Source organism: Notolepis coatsorum (assembly GCF_963971535.1).
Source record: "Notolepis coatsorum genome assembly, chromosome: 8".
Taxonomy (NCBI): Eukaryota; Metazoa; Chordata; class Actinopteri; order Aulopiformes; family Paralepididae; genus Notolepis; species Notolepis coatsorum.
The window spans coordinates 24469870-24487858 of record NC_140172.1 but is presented as its reverse complement, the minus strand read 5'-3'; positions in this window follow the sequence as shown (position 1 = coordinate 24487858).

Sequence of the window (17989 nt, the reverse complement as noted above, 5' to 3'; positions counted from 1 at the left end):
ATAGTTTCATTCTCTCATTGGACAAGAACTTGGCGCCAGCAGCCAAGCCCCTTGGTTCAAGTTCAATCGTGCCGACGAACATGTCGTTACTAGCCCCGGTTCCGCGTAGGAATACGTCTGGCGAAATACGAATCGTACTATTTGTTCACAGCGCATATATATATGGCGCAAGTAAAGTAGAACTTTCTTTTAGTCCCTTAGCCCTTAGTTCTTTACCCTCCAACCTAGTGGCAAGACGTTAAGCCTCACCCACGATCCACGTGTGGTGCAGTATGGTCAACTTGGCCTCAGAATGGCATTGAGACATCGTGTGGATTAATAGTTGAATTGTCATAGTTTGGCACTATACCGTCGAGTGGGACGTATTTCTATTAAGTTAATAATAGTCTATTATGTATGGTGCATCGTTCGGTTAGAGTTATAAAGTGAGCAGTACCCCCATCGTTTCCTCGCGTTATCTAGAGTCTTAACCAGGCTGGGCAGACCACGTGTGGTGCTTTCATCCGAGGAGTTCTGGGCTAGGACGAGTGGACCTGCACATTGGATTACCTTACCCGGACGACGGCGAGCCCTACACGGCTTGGATTATCTACTTGCTTTGGGTGCTTTGATTATGCCATGGATAACAGCCAACACTGGTAAGTGTTGGAACTACCCCCGAGAGGAGTCCAGGTGAGACGGCGCTCTAACCCGAGTGAGGTCGCCTCACGTCTCTTCGTTGTGGACCGGCAGCTACCGTCTACAAGAGGGCCCAACTGTATTCATCTGTGGACCAAGGTTCTGTGGGCACCGTGTTCAGCACTCTGAATTCTCCCAAGAAATCGTTGGCCAGATGGGATATCGCCGGCGGCTCTCCTAACCCCCCCCCCCCTACTGACTTACAACCAGCAGGACCCCCCTTTAGTATATCCAGCTATAATCATTGAGTACCATCGCTATAGTTCCCTAAAGAACCAGGTTGTATACTTGCTTCCTGCGTAACCAGAGATTGGACATTCAATGTTGATTTGCCTACGAATACTCATTTGCCTTACAAGTGCATTCAAATCATAAATGTCATTAAGTGAACGTTGTATATACCCTTTGCTATATATTAAATATTCGATTTATACATTTGTGTGGACTTGGTTTCATGGTGGGAAAGTGTTCATCATATCTATATCATGTACTGTGTGGCCAGTAGTTAAAGTACATAAAGCGGTAGTGGTTTAATGATACCATACTTATCAATACAGTCAGGGAATTGTACCCCTCAGTTACAATTGGTCCTTCGAGCCGGAGGGTAACTAGTGTAATATTAATATAGTGTTATTAATATTGAAATGGCCTATGATGAACACTTCACGAAACGGTCCTCCTAACGTAGAACGCCCGCGGCGCAGACGACAGCCACCTCCGTACTTAGAGGATTACGCTGTCAGTCAACTACCTAGCCTTCTACAGACGGTAAACGCGGTAAAAGTAGAAAGTAAAATTATGTCTGACCTTAACGACCAGGTTACCCCGACCACAGAGGCCCTAGTGGGTTCTAATGTAACTGACCAAGCTCACGGTGGGGACCAGGAGGGAGCTGACATGCCTTTACCCCCCGCCAATACCGAAGAAGTAGTCCCCGACCAGCCCCGGGAGGAAGACAACCCTACAGAGAGAGAACTCTGCACGGAAGAAGAGGAGGAGAGCGCCGAGGAAATAGAGCTCCAGGACTCCCCAACGAGTACCGCCAGGAGCGGCTCACCTCTACAACCGTCTTCCCCCAGCGAAGCGGAGAGGATGCTATCACAGGCGTTCCTCGTCAGCCTGACAGCCTCTACCGAACGCGATCGACTCCAGGGTGAACGCGATCGACTTCAGGGTGAACGCGATCGACTCCAGACACAGCAACGGAGCGAAGAAGAGCGCATACGCCTGGAGATGAGACGCCTTCAGACGGAAGAGAATATGGCAAGAGACCGAGCAGACACCCAGCGTGCCGCTGCCGGTGCCCAAAGAGAAACAGAGCGCGACCTCGCTCTCATCCAGCGCGAAACAGAGCGCGACCTCGCTCTCATCCAGCGCGAAACCGAGCGCGACAGACTACAGGGCGAGCGCGACAGACTACAAGCCGAGCGCGACAAGTTACAAGCGCAGCTAATGGAGCAGCTGATCACCAAGGCAACACCCTCTCCCTCCGCCAGGGGTTCAAGGAACTCGTCGAGACAACAGTCAAGGGCAGCATCCCCTAACCGAGCAAGCGACCCTGAACTTGACCAACAGACCAAGCCTATACCCCCCGCAGACCCCCTTCCCCGACCGGTCCAAGCGAGACCCAGCTACAAGGAAGGAGCGGCATACACTGCGGAGAAGCTAAATAAACGACTACAGGATCTAGAGGACCTGATAGAAGAAGAAGAGGGAGAGGAGGAGAACCAAGCCCGACGACAGCACAGTACTCCACCGGACCAGGAGGTCCAGTACAGCCCAGGCTATACCCCCGCGGCGCTGCGCTACAGACCCCCGACTCTATTCACGGGTGAGCATGACGCACGACCAGCCCCGAGGAATAGCACCTGGACCAGCGGGCCATGGTACCCTGCCGGTACCAGCCCACAGAGGCGCAAGAGGAGACTCGCCTAGGAGGCCTCTCCCCCAACGCTCGCCGATGTATCAGCCATCCACGGCGTCATACATTGGTACACCGACGTTTCCAGACTTCACCTATGAGAATCGAGCACAGTACACGGAGCTCCGGATGTGCTTAGAGACAATGATGGTGGATGTCGCTGATGAACGCCACAAGTATGCAATATTACTGAAGCACCTGAAAGTACCCCGAGCGCACAATATAGCGCTAGCCTATGCCACCTCTACGACCCCATACACCGCGGCTCTAGCAGCGCTGGACCAGAGATATGGATGTATATGGGATTACGTAATCCAAGAGATAAGGCATATTGATCGCCTACCCCCAGCAACAGACAATCGCTCATTAGACGACCTGTCTATAAAAGTGCAGTCCCTGGTAGGGATGCTGGGAGCGCAACGAGAAAAGGGTATGCACGAGCTATACGCCAACTCTAACGTCGAGAGGATTTTAGAGAAGCTGCCACCCGCCAGACAAGAGCGCTTTAGGCGGCAGAGAGACCACCGTGATCCTAACGGTCCCGAACCATCCCTCCTCGATCTAGCCGACTTCCTGGCGAGAGAAGTCAGCAGCTTACGACTGGATACGTTCGTGCGGAGCACACCAAGCTCCAGAGAGGGACCCAGGAGAATAAACGATGGAAGAAGATCGGTGACTGTCATGCACCAATCAGAATCAGTACCGAGCAGTAAGAACCACAGTACCCCCTCGAGAAAAGAGAAGTGGAAGATGGTGTGCCCGTACTGCGAGAAGGAACACTGGCTGTCACAATGTGACCTGTTCACAAAGATGAATGCAGAAGAAGTGAGTCAATGGATAAAGTCCAACAGGCGCTGTTACCGATGTGCGCGCAGTCACATGGCAGCCGAGTGCCGCCTAAAGAAGAGGTGCAGTCGGTGTGACGGAGCCCACCTAGATGTCCTACACGACAGTAACAGAAGAAAGCCTGCACCTGCACCATCGAGCAGCACCAAGGCAAGTGTCATGTACATTGACCCCGCCAGCAGCAGCGGCGCACAAGTGCTCTTAAAGGTAGTCCGTGTAACATTGAGCTACTGTTGTGGCTGATGGTTGTTTAACACAGCAGGAGACGATATTTCCAATTGTAACAAGTAGGTAATTTATTTAGGAAAAGAAGTTCTTAACAGCAAAAGCTATGGATCGAGCAGAGGATCACCACAGCTTGAACAAAAAACACTCTCCCAATCCCTCTGCTTGTCCCCTAAATCCCCTCTCAGTCCTGCCCCCCCATGACAGATATGATGACGTATCATATCATGTCAGATCTGACATGACGTACATTAAGATGATACGTAGATTTAACATCGGAGAGAGATAAAAACATTTAAGAACATGAAGAGAGATAAAGACTTTAAGAAGAACATAGATTTAGATAAACACATTAAGAACATCGAAGAGAGATAAACAAGATATGATGTACACACACGATATGATGTAAAACATTAAGAACATTGAAGAGAGAGTGAGATGTGTGTGTGTGTGTGTGTGTGTGTGTGTGTGTGTGTATGTGTGTGTGTGTGTCTGTGTGTGTGTGCGTCTGTGTACAGACGTGTGTGTATTGTATCACAGGGAATGTGTGTGTGTGTGTGTGTGTCGGTGTGTATGTCTGTGCTGTGTGTGTGTGTGTGTGTGTCTGTGTGACTGTGTGTGTCTGTGTGTCTGTGTGTGTGTGCTGTGTCTGTGTGTGTGTGCTGTGTATGTGTGTGTCCGTGTGTCTGTGTGTGTGTGCTGTGTCTGTGTGTGTGTGCTGTGTATGTATGAAAGAGAGAAAAGAACAAGATATGAAAGCGATACGATGTACGAGATTACAAGCACACAACGTGCCGTACTGAAATGTCCATCTGTCCAAGTTGTTTTAAGAACGTCAGCCAGACCGTCTTTCAGCACTGCTAGTTGACCTATATTAAACTAGTCCACCCCATACACATTTTCCACAACATTCCCCCATTTGGGGCTATCCCTAGTCCCACCCAAATCATATAACCAAGAAAATGTGAACGTCTAACTAAACGAGAAACCATATTTATATAATAAAAGTTTAAATGGCTGATCTAAACAAGAAACCTAGCCATATAATAAATTTTAAATGTCTAACTAAACAAGAAACCTTACTTCATTCACTGGACCCCTAACGGACCAACAAAGGCTGACTACCGTTCTCACAATAAACACAAAACCGCTCAAAACAAGAGCAATAATAAAACATCAAAAAAAAAATACCCCAATTTATAATCCTAACCTGACAGACAAATCCCCCCAACCTCCACCGCTTACCAAATGAGCCACAGTTCCGGCCGGAAACCGCGACTCTCATCAGGGAAAGGAGAAGTTGACCGTCAGAACTAAACATAGAACATCCCTCCCAAAAAAAATGACATTGTCTCTTCCATAACATTGAGTCCCAGTGTCCATCGCTCAGCCCCCCTTCCATGCCCACGCCATAGTCTCCTCACCGTATTGCCAAAAGTCACATTTTGCCAATACAGCAACCACCACGCCACACCTCCAGTCCTCGTAGAAGCATGTCCCCATGCCTGGACGGGAGGCGCTGGTACCGACCTCACCACGTGTCCCCCCATCTTCGACGGGAGGTGCCCATCTTGCCCACTGCGTTAGCCCCCCCCTTTGTCCCTCCAGTCCCCAGAACCGATCCCCAGACCACTTCTTCTCAATGCTTCCTCAGGCTCAGAACCGACGCCCCTTCCCATTCCGGTTTGACCAGGACCACGAGTAAAATAAACAAAAAATAATAATAAAAAAAAATTAAAAATAATGCAATCTCTATGCCGAAGGATCATTAGAAAATCAGACTAAAATTCCTAGTTAAAGGAATAAACCAACAAAACTGCACTCAGACCATCCCCCGTCACTCTTAAAGGAAAGAACCAACAAAAAGAAAATGTCCCTACCTCACCATACCCCTAATCCTCTATCCCCTCGTCTCCCTCTAAGGCAGCATAAAGCTGAGGATATGGCCCGATTTGTGGCTCAATCTCTTTCTGTCCCACCATCAGATAATGGTAAGTATCCCCGCCTGTAACGGGGGAATGGTCAAAATCAAAAACATGCCCTTGCGGTCCTACGGGAAACACCCCTTTTGGTTGTAGTCTTATCTTCTCCCCCCCTTCCTCGATGGAGGGAAGAGGGGGCGCCTGATTCTGAGCCTGGTCATGAAAGCCTGCTGGTACTTGAGCCTGAGCGGGACCCCGTGGGACTCCTACCCACTCAAACCCGTCATCCTCAAGGACGGGTCGACCGTGACGGTTCTCAATGACGTCGTTGTGCCCGGCCGACCGTCCGCACACTGCTGCCAACATCTGCGGGAGCATCAGCAGGCACTGCACCTTCCAGTTGCCGTCTCGGACCCTCCATGTCGGGTTCTGCATAACTGCGATCGATTGTATCCCCCAAGAGATCGCCGCTGGCCTTTATGCAGTGATTGAAGTGGAACCAGGTCGCTGATCCTTTGACTTGGACTGCCGTTCCAGTCGATCGGATCACCTCGTACGGGCCCTCTCTCCGGGGTGATGACCACTTTCTCTTGTGGACCTTTACGAAGACCAAGTCCCCAGGGATCAGTCTCGGTTTGGTGGCTTCCTTCTCCGCCTCCTTCACCCCCTTTCTCTCCTTTCTCTGCTCCTGTCGAAACACAGCTTCATGTATTTTAGTCACTTGCTGAAGATATTTTTTCAGATCTTGCTCAAAAATATCTAATGCCGGGCCCCTAGCCAGGTGTCTAAATGGCGGTGCTGGCATGCTGCGGCCTGTACGCATTTCATGCGGTGTTAGCTGTGTTTGGCGGTTTACGCTGCTTCTAATAGCCATCAGAGCAAGTGGCAAAGCATCAATCCAGTTAAGCTTAGTTTGCATACAGATTTTCAACAGTTTGTTTTTAATGACCAGATTGGCCCTTTCCACCTTCCCCTGCGACCCGGGACTATAGACACAGGAAAGGCGCTGTCTTATACCTAATTTCTGCATCAGCCCTTTAACCACCTTGTCGATGAACTCGCGGCCATTATCGCTTTGTAATATCGTGGGAATTCCAAATCTCGGAATGACCTCGCGACACAGGAACTTGATCACTGTGTCCGCGTTCTTGTGTTTAGATGGAATGGCCTCAATCCAGCGACTAAAGCAGTCCTCTACTACCAGGAGGTATCGTTTGCCCTGCACTGGCGTTATCATGTCTGTATAGTCCATAATCAGATGTCTGAATGGTCCCTCAGGGAGGGGTGTGTAAGCCGCCACTGTCGGTACTCCTTTGCGCACATTGCCCTGTAAGCATGTTAAACACCTGGCTAGTGTAACGTCAATTTGTGCCTGAAGCTTTGGGGACCAAAATCCCATTTTCGTGATTCGTTTCAGGGTCTCTGCTCTTCCACAGTGATCAACACCATGAGCCTCAGGTATCACTAAGGACAGAAGATCAATGGAGGCGACTATCAAACCGTTATGACTCCTCCACAGACCATCTGCCCCCCTTACAGCCCCCCTCTCCGTCCACGACTGTTTCTCGGCCTGCGTGGCTGAGTCCTGAAGATCACTCAAATTATCCTCAGTTACCTCAGTCGTCAGTTCGGCCGCAAACATCAGAACAGCCGTGGACGGCACCGCAGCCGCCGCCTTCGCGGCCTCGTCCGCCGCGTTGTTTCCCGTCGTCACAAAGGACAGGTCTTTTCTGTGTGCCTGGCACTTTACGATAGCAATGCTTTTGGGCAACTTTACAGCCTGAATAAGCGCCACAACCTGCTTGTGGTGAAGGATCGGTGAGCCGTCCGATTTCTTAAAGCCTCTTGCCTTCCAAATGGCCGCGAATAGGTGGCATACGCCATGCGCATACGCAGAGTCTGTAAAGATGTTAACCGTGCGATCTTTAGCTATTATGCATGCTTCTGTTAGTGCTATTAGTTCTGCAAGCTGGGCCGAACATGGTTGCATGCATTGTTCGGCCTTTCTTGTTAGTGTTTCTCCGTTAGGTTTGCACTGTACGACGGCGTATCCTGACCTTAAATTTTCCCCCTCCCGATAGCAGGACCCATCCACAAAAAGTGAGAGTTCTGCTATCGCGAGCGGGTCGACTCCCAAATCAGGACGGAGTTTCACGAAAGCCTGTACCTCCACCTCACACTCATGCGGTTGACCCTCGCTCGGGAGTGGTACCAGATCCGCCGGGTTACTGCCGTGGCATGTTTTTATCGTAACGTCCGAGTACTGCAGGAGCCTCATTGCCTGTTGCCGTTGGCTGGTCAGAACAAATTTGCCTCTTTCAATCAAGTTTGCCAATTTGTGATGTGTCCAAATGCAAATGTCATATCCCATTGTCACGGCCGTTGCCTTCTCATACATCAAATGTGCTGCGGCCAGGGCCTGATAACAAGGTGGCAGACCCTGCTCCACCGGCGAAAGAGCTCTAGAGTAATATGCTATCGGTTGTTTTTTCCCACTCCCCCCCTGTGTTTGAGTCAGGACAGCTGTCGCATGCTGCGCTCTATGTGAGACGAATAGGTGGAAACACTTCTCATAATCCGGCAGCGCCAGGGCAGGGGCCTGTAACAACAGACGCTTAATGTTTATGAACGCGTCCTCCCCCTCCTCGGTCCATGTCAAGGGAGCGCGAAGCTTGTCTGTACCCGCCTCTTTTATCATCATCCTCAACGGCGCTGTCGCTATCGTATAGTCCTCCACCCACTCAGAGCTGTACCCAGTCATCCCTAAAAACGTCATCATCTGTCGGACCGTCAATGGCCTAGGTGCCTTGGATACAGCTTCGAGTTGCGTGGGTGAGATGTTTTTTATGCCCTTTTGAATGACGCGAGACAAGTACTCAACTTTTGGCTGGCAGTACTGCAGTTTTGAACGGGATGCCTTGTGGCCTCCCACGGCTAATCCACTCAAAACTTTGATGGAGTCCTCATGGCATACAGTAAAACCGTGCTGAGTAGTGTGTCGCACACTCCTTGCAAGTCTTCCTTGAGCGCCTTCGAGAAGTAATGCGGCGAGTGCGCGAACCCTTGTGGCAACCGGGTGTAAGAGTATTGTTTCCCCCTGTGGGTAAAAGCAAACAGATACTGAGACTCTTTTTCCAATGGAACACTGAAGAATGCCTGCGTGAGATCAATGACCGTATAGTACTGCGAGCTACTCGGGATGTTTGTCAGGAGGGTGTGTGGATTAGCGACTTCCGCCTCTGGTCCAGACACCACGTCGTTCACCGCCCTCAAATCGTGTACCAGTCTGTACCTAGCCCTGTCCGCCTTTAGCACTGGGTGGATAGGTGTATTACATCTGGATTTGAAAGGGACGAGCACTCCCCCCTTTAACAGTCCCTCAATCTGATGTGATATAGCTTCCTCCGACTCTGGCTTCATTGTATACTGTCTGATAAAGGGTGGTCTACAACCCTTCTTTAACCTGACCTTCACTGGCTGTGCCGACAATATTAGACCCACATCTGTGTCGTGTTTTGACCACAACCGTTCCGGGGTGCGCGCCAACATGTCCTGTTCCAGCAAAGCATCCGCCTCTGGAATAACGCAAGGGTCTCCTGGTAATCTGATTACTTGCGGTTTTGCCAAAACTGAAAAGGAAATCATTATTTTTATGAAACTCCCATCTGCGCTGTTCCAAATTAGCGGAGATTCCGTGGAGACCCACCTTTGAGTCTCGGATTCCTGTATCATTGAACCTAGATGTTCGGATTCGTAACCAGGATTTATTCTCAGAGTGATGTGTGGGGCGGCGTCTCTTAGTCTATGTTGTTCCCGTAGATACTTACCCGTGTTAACCCTCAACGCCGCGCCCTGTCTCCCTACAATTATCGTAGATGAGTCAATCTGCACCTGCTCGGGCTGTCCCTGCAACCATGCCTTGTTCCTAACTAGGTCACTATTCGTCAAATATTGTAGTGTGCAATGTGCCTCCATGTTTGTTTGTCTAGACTGAGGCAGTTGGGTTTTCAGAAATGGCTCCCAGGGGTCACAGACCCTTTGCAGCTCTGCATCTATGTTGCCCAGCCAGAACACAGTGGCCTCTTTCTCCCCCGTCCCTTGTAGCATCATTTGGTACACGTCTTGTTCAATTTGAATCCCCTCAGGCGTACATAGGATTTTACAGCCTAGTTTACACATTGCATCTCGTCCCAAGAGATTGCGCGGGGTGCTGTCCGAAATTAATACAGGTATTGTTATGGTCTTGTTGTTATACGTCATAGAGATTGGATCTGATGTGGGTATTAATTGTGTTTTTCCCGAGAATCCGACCGTCCGAACATACTGTCCAGACTGGGGTAAGTGAGCGGCGTATTTTTGCTTTATGCAGGAAAAACCTGCTCCAGTGTCTGCCATCATCTCTGTTAATTTGCCCTCCACTAGGACCTGCAGAATAGGTTCTTGCTCAGCTCCCTTGGAAACCACAATCATTTGATTTCCCCCCGTCGCATTCTCTGGGCACCCCTAGTGATTACCCCCCTGGTTTCGGGGCCCTCCTGTCTCCCCCTGGTCGTGGGGCCCTTGTGACTCCCCCTGGCGCACGGGTCTTCCATACTCCGAGCCGGGACGGTATGGTTGCCTACATCTCATTTCCCTGTGTCCCTGCATGCCGCAGTTCCAACAGTGGAAACGGGGAAACTGTTGTTCGTTCCCCGGTCCCTGTGTAAACCGTGGGCCTGATTGCCCATTCCCTGCCTGCCGCCTGGACGCCTGGTTCTGTGAACTATAGCCATAGCTTCTCACTACCTGAGGTGCAGGCGGGGGTCCCTGGTCCTGCATGGGTGGAGAGGTAGCAGATGACACCATTACTGCCTGCAACCTCCTTTGGGGCTGCAGTTGTTGCTGAGTTAACTTCCTTGAGTCATTTCTATCCTGATCCCTGACTTTCTGCTCCTGAGCCCTTTGCTTCTCCACACTATGTGTTACATGTGCACAGAACAAAGGATAAGTCATGTCCATTAACCCCACCACGTCTTCCAGTCTATTCTTAACCACCTCTGGAAGCCCTCTCATCACACTTTCTCTAAACATCGCCCTCTGCAACGGGTCTATTTCTGGGTTGTGTCCTAGCTCACCTCTCCACTCCTTCAGTATTTTGTTCACATAGGTGCCAGGCCCTTCCGTCTCCATTATGGGGTTGCCCGCCAGTTTTGCCGGATTAATACGTGATGGATATTGATTCCTGAGTTTGTACCACAACGCCGCTCTATGCGCGTTGAATATGTCTCCATCATGGGCCTGCGTGTCGCATGCCACTCGCATCGATGTATCACCCATGATGTCCCGGCAGGCACCAATTCCTAGCAAGCGCGTCAACAGGGATTTGACGTCACCCACTGCTAGCAGAAAAGATGACGTATTTTCCTCAAACTGCGTGATCCACCTGGAGGCTCCTTCTGAAAGGTCCGGTAGTCTTGCTATTATGCCATCGATGTCTAGAGGTGACCATGGCATGTGAAAGATATCGTTCCCCTTTATTAGCAGGGGAAACTGGCCTGTACTTGTCACACTTCCCAGGAATGTAGGGGCGAAAGTCAGGGTTCCTGTAATGTTTCCTTTCTCCTGTGCTGGTTTCGTGTCGTTCTCATCTTCCTCATCAGTCAACAGTTTGGTGTGGCCACACGCCCCGTGTTTCCCTGATGTCTGCTGTGCCATATTTTGACGGGCCTCTTCCTCTATCTTCCCCCCGACTCCCTCCCTCTGCCTGCCCAGGTTCTCTACCTCCTCTTCCTCTGCATCATACAACTTCCGACGTACTGTCTCGCCATATGCCGCCAGGACTTTCGGATAGAGATCCTGCGGGGTCAGTTTGGGGGGGGTATCTCGCCTAAGGGAGGTCTCTGATCTAGCGGAGGTTTCTGACCTAGCGGGGGTTTCTGACCTAGCGGGGGTCCCTAATTCCGTCTCCTCATATTCTCCTCTTATTGTCACAGTGCCCACCGGCAATTGCGTGACATAAGGTGGGGATGTTGGTTTCCCTATATCCGTCTCTCTCTGATTTAGCGCTAAAGCTTCCTGCCTGTATGCTCTCCCCTTCTGGGCGTAGAGCTTCATTACCCCCAACTCTTCTGTCCTCTTTTTCAACCTCTTTTTGCTGCTGTCGCCTGGCTTGTGGTTACGAATCATTACATTCATCTCTTCGCATACGTCGAGATCAAAAGTACCTCCGGAAGGCCATTTTGTGTCCCCGGCCTTTGTACGCCTCTGCCACCGGACACCAACCTTAAGAATTAGGTTCTTTATGAGCGGGTTCCGGTCTAACAGTATGTCCTCTGCTGTATGCATCGTTGTTTAGTGTGTATGTGTGTTTATTGTGTTGTGTATGTGTGTGTGTGGTTGTACTTCAACTACTACTACTCTACAACTACCACTCCAGGACACAGTTAACCTAGATCTACTACTACTCTACTCCAGGACACAGTTAACCTAGATCTACTACTACTCTACTCCAGGACACAGTTAACCTAGATCTACTACTACTCTACTCCAGGACACAGTTAACCTAAATCTACCCCAGGACACAGTTAACCTAGATCTACCACTACTCTACCCCAGGACACAGTTAACCTAGATCTACCACTACAACGCTACTACAACTCGGTGTGTGTGTCTGTGTGTGACTGTGTGTGTGTGTGTGTGTGTGTGTGTGTGTATGTCGGTGTGTGTGTCTGTGTGTGTGTGTGTATGTGTGTATGTCGGTGTGTGTGTGTGTTTGTGTGTGATTGTGTGTGTGTGTGTGTGTGTGACTGTGTGTATGTGACTGTGTGTGTGTGCGTCACAACCCGCTGTCTACCGGGACACAGGAATGTGTGTGTGTGTGTGTGTCGGTGTGTGTGTGCGTACACAGGAATGTGTGTGTGTGTGTGTCGGTGTGTGTGTGTGTCACAACCCGCTGTCTACCGGGACACAGGAATGTGTGTGTGTGTGTGTGTGTGTCTATGTGTGTGTGTGTGTGTGTGTGTGTGTCTGTGTGTGTGTGTGACTGTGTGTGTGTGTGTGTGTGTGTGTGTGTGTGTCTGTGTGTAGTGACTGTGTGTGTGTGTGTCGTGTGTGTGACTGTGTGTGTGTATTGTATGTGTGACTGTGTGTGTGTGTGTGTGTGTGTGTGTGTGTGTGTGTATTGTATGTGTGACTGTGTGTGTGTGTGTGTGACTGTGTATGTGTGTGTGTGTGGTTGTGTGTGTGTGTGTTTTCTACCACCAGGGGTCAGCAAACCCAAGAGAGAAAGAGATGTGATGAGTCTGTATGCTACACCTTGGCCCACCAACAGGGGTCAGCAAACCCAGGAGAGAGAGAGAGAGAGAGAGAGAGAGAGAGAGAGAGAGAGAGAGAGAGAGAGAGAGAGAGAGAGAGAGAGAGAGAGAGAGAGAGAGAGAGAGAGAGAGAGAGAGCTATCTCTCTTGGCTAGCTGGCTCTACGCCCAGAATGAGTTATCTTCTATACATGTACGAAAGAAAGAGAGAGAGAGAGAGAGAAAGATTTAGTGAGATGTGTGTGTGTGTGTGTGTGTTTGTGTGTGTGTGTGTGTGTATGTGTGTGTGTGTCTGTGTGTGTGTGCGTCTGTGTACAGACGTGTGTGTATTGTATTGTGTGTGTGTGTCTGTGTGTAGTGACTGTGTGTGTGTGTGTTTCTGTGTGTGTGTCGGTGTGTGTGTGTGTTTGTGTGTGATTGTGTGTGTGTGTGTGTGTGTGTGTGTGTGTGTATTGTATGTGTGACTGTGTGTGTGTGTGTGTGTGTGACTGTGTATGTGTGTTTATGTGTGTGACTGTGTGTGTGTGCGTGTGTGTGACTGTGTGTGTGTACGTGTGTGTGACTGTGTGTGTGTGTGCGTGTGTGTGTGTGTGTGTATTGTATGTGTGACTGTGTGTGTGTGTGTGTGTGTGTGTGTAGGACAGCTAGCCTCTCTGTAGCAACAACCTCACAAGCCAATAAGAAAACGAACAATAGTGTATCCGTAGAATGCCAGCTGTGATAGTGTGTTTTGAATAACAGCAGAGCTGTACCGGTTTTTGTTTTGAAAATTGAGAGTCTTATCTACAGAGGACAGAAGGCACAGTTATGTGTGTATGTGGAGAGTGTCGTAAAGAAATCAGGGAAAAGGGTCGGGGAGAGGTTTGAAGAGATGGAGAAAAATTTGACCAGAGGTCGAAAACATGCAATTAAAATTGATTAGTGGCGCACTTATAGCCTGTTAAAAGAGGAATCGCCCCAGTGTAAACACCTCACCAGTCGTGTTCTTTTTAGCCGTCCATCCAGAAAACCAGTTCACACAACCAGCTCACTTTTTCCTCCCGCAGAAACTCTGACGGATATTTATATAACAAGCCCAACGCTTACCTTTTTTGTCGACAACCGGCAGAATGTTTACGGGAGATTCCAGGAACTGGCCGTATGAAAAGGCCCGGTGGAGCGATCTACAGGTCAAGGGTCACCAAATGTTGTGGCTGATGGTTGTTTAACACAGCAGGAGACGATATTTCCAATTGTAACAAGTAGGTAATTTATTTAGGAAAAGAAGTTCTTAACAGCAAAAGCTATGGATCGAGCAGAGGATCACCACAGCTTGAACAAAAAACACTCTCCCAATCCCTCTGCTTGTCCCCTAAATCCCCTCTCAGTCCTGCCCCCCCATGACAGATATGATGACGTATCATATCATGTCAGATCTGACATGACGTACATTAAGATGATACGTAGATTTAACATCGGAGAGAGATAAAAACATTTAAGAACATGAAGAGAGATAAAGACTTTAAGAAGAACATAGATTTAGATAAACACATTAAGAACATCGAAGAGAGATAAACAAGATATGATGTACACACACGATATGATGTAAAACATTAAGAACATTGAAGAGAGAGTGAGATGTGTGTGTGTGTGTGTGTGTGTGTGTGTATGTGTGTGTGTGTCTGTGTGTGTGTGCGTCTGTGTACAGACGTGTGTGTATTGTATCACAGGGAATGTGTGTGTGTGTGTGTGTGTCGGTGTGTATGTCTGTGCTGTGTGTGTGTGTGTGTGTGTGTGTGTCTGTGTGACTGTGTGTGTCTGTGTGTCTGTGTGTGTGTGCTGTGTCTGTGTGTGTGTGCTGTGTATGTGTGTGTCCGTGTGTCTGTGTGTGTGTGCTGTGTCTGTGTGTGTGTGCTGTGTATGTATGAAAGAGAGAAAAGAACAAGATATGAAAGCGATACGATGTACGAGATTACAAGCACACAACGTGCCGTACTGAAATGTCCATCTGTCCAAGTTGTTTTACCCTTCTGCTCGCGTCCGCTGCGGCCCAGCTGGGACTGCGGGGGAGCGAGAACCAAATGACGATTCGGACAATAAGAAGAGATTTAAAGACGATAAAAGGCGAGAATGTCTCCTTCACTATCGCAGCAAGCGGGCAGCCAGAGCGACGGTATAGGATTACAAATGCTTTCACCAGCCAAGAAATAGGACTATCACAGTACACCTACCCCATCGCCAAGCTGATGGATAAATATGTGCACCTGCGTCAACTACCTATCCCGCTCATAGACGGCGCCACCCCGACCCTGCTGATAGGCTCCGACCATGCAGACCTCATAGTCCCGATAGACCGGGTCCATACAGGACCCAGAGGCTGTCCTGCAGCAGACGAGACCCGCCTAGGATGGACACTACAAGGCCCCCTCGCTAAATCTCTTAACCGAACAGCAGCCACTAGCTGCCTCCACTCCAGAGTGACAGAAGAAGACACCACTCTCCTGCAGCATGTCGAGAGGCTATGGACACTAGAGACAATGCCCTTTAAGAACGAAAAGAAAGACATTCGTTCTAAAGAAGACATTTACGCCATAAACCTCCTCGAGCAAGGGACAAAGAGTCACAGTCGGCGGAGTGATGAGATACGCAACTCCACTCCTGAGGCGAGAGGGAATGCCCACCTTTCACGCCACGAAAGAAGCTACGGAGCGGTATCTATTGAACACAGAGCGGCGCCTAGCCAAAGACCCCGCTCAAGAGACTGTGTACCGCGCTGAGATGGACAAGCCAATCACAGCGGGACACATAAAGAAGATTGACTGGCGACGCCGTGCGCTGCTCCGCGCCTCTCTGATCAAAGACGGCTTTGATCTCCGGCAGCAGGCCAGCAGCGACCCGCACGTATTGCGCAGCCTCTCCCCCGCGGACAAGGCTGCCAGCAGCGAGACCTGGATGGCGACAATCCCAGGAGAAGCCCAAGAAATGACACTAGGACTAGTCTGGCGCTTCAAAACAGACTCGCTCCACTATAGACACAAACCCCTGACCACGGAGCAGGGAAGGTCGACGGCGATACCGACCACCAGACGGAGTGTGTACAGAACACTCGCCAGACAATATGACCCGTTGGGATGTATTCTACCTTACACCACCAGGGCAAAGATGATTGTACGAGCACTATGGGACAAGGACCAGGGCTGGGACGACCCAATACCCGCACCCCTTGCCTCCACATGGAGAGAGTGGGAGACGGAACTCCGCTCACTCCCAGGCGTCAATATACGCCGCAGCTACTTCCCACCCACAGTGAGGCCAGAGACATGCAAGATGGATCTACACGTCTTCAGCGACGCCTCCGAAGTAGCCTATGGATCAGTGGCCTACTTGCGTGCCCAAGAGAAGGGAGGAGAGATACACACTGCTTTCATCCTGGCTCGCTCAAGAATAGCCCCACGAAAGCAACAATCTATCCCGCGTCTAGAGCTCTGCGCAGCCCTAGCAGGAGCGCATCTAGCCACGTTAATCCAACGTGAACTCACCATTCCGGTGCACAGAACAATCTTGTGGTCAGATTCCACGACAGTACTCACATGGATCAAGTCTGATTCATGCAGATACAAAGTCTTCGTGGGAGTCAGAGTCACCGAGATTCAAGAGTTAACAGAAGCAGCGAGCTGGCGGTATGTGGACACCAAACACAACCCAGCTGACGTCATCACCCGGGGAATGTCCCTAGATGACCTCACCCGTCACAACATCTACAGTGACGGACCAGAGTTCCTCAAGCTCCCGGAAGGAGAGTGGCCTACGCCCACCCCACGGGAGGCGAGTAAAGAGGAGGCTGAGAACAAGAAACCTATGTTCTGTGGACTGAGCACAGTCGCCTCCACAGACCCCAACATAATGACAGTCCTCACGGAGATCGAGGGAGTATTGAACTCCAAGCCCCTCGGCTACGTCTCCAGTGATATAGCAGATGTCGACCCAGTCACCCCCAACACACTCTTGATGGGGCGGCTGGACCCCGCGCTACCCCAGACAATGTACAGGCCTGAAGAAGCGAACGGCCGAAGAATGTGGAGGTACAGTCAAGTACTAGCTGACAAGTTTTGGAACAGCTTTCTACTCCACTACCTACCGTCTCTACAGACCCGCCAGAAGTGGGTAAAAGAGAGAGACAATTTGACAGAAGGAACAGTCGTCATGATTATCGACCAGTCACTACCCAGAGCTATGTGGCCGGCTGGCCGCGTAAGCAAAGTGATCACCGGTGCCGATGGCAAGGTCCGAGCAGCTGAGGTGCTCGTCCAAGGGCGAACTTACACACGACCCGTGGCGAGGCTAATAGAACTGCCCAGACTCCCAGACACTATCGATGACGACCATGACCCCACGACTTTGTGAGTTGACTGACCCTTACAGCGGACCTTGAGTGGTAGACAGTGCGGTTAATCTGTCTCTGCTTAGCTAATTAGGTGGGACTAATTAGGGGGCGGCTGTTGTGAAGGATCAGATTAAACCGAATATATATATTTATTTATGGATATATATTTAATAGTATTTGTATATCGTTTGATATCCCTTGTATATTCCTTGTACATATACACTGAATATCCCTTTAGTCTACTAACAGCCCATAATAGTTTCATTCTCTCATTGGACAAGAACTTGGCGCCAGCAGCCAAGCCCCTTGGTTCAAGTTCAATCGTGCCGACGAACATGTCGTTACTAGCCCCGGTTCCGCGTAGGAATACGTCTGGCGAAATACGAATGGTACTATTTGTTCACAGCGCATATATATATGGCGCAAGTAAAGTAGAACTTTCTTTTAGTCCCTTAGCCCTTAGTTCTTTACCCTCCAACCTAGTGGCAAGACGTTAAGCCTCACCCACGATCCACGTGTGGTGCAGTATGGTCAACTTGGCCTCAGAATGGCATTGAGACATCGTGTGGATTAATAGTTGAATTGTCATAGTTTGGCACTATACCGTCGAGTGGGACGTATTTCTATTAAGTTAATAATAGTCTATTATGTATGGTGCATCGTTCGGTTAGAGTTATAAAGTGAGCAGTACCCCCATCGTTTCCTCGCGTTATCTAGAGTCTTAACCAGGCTGGGCAGACCAC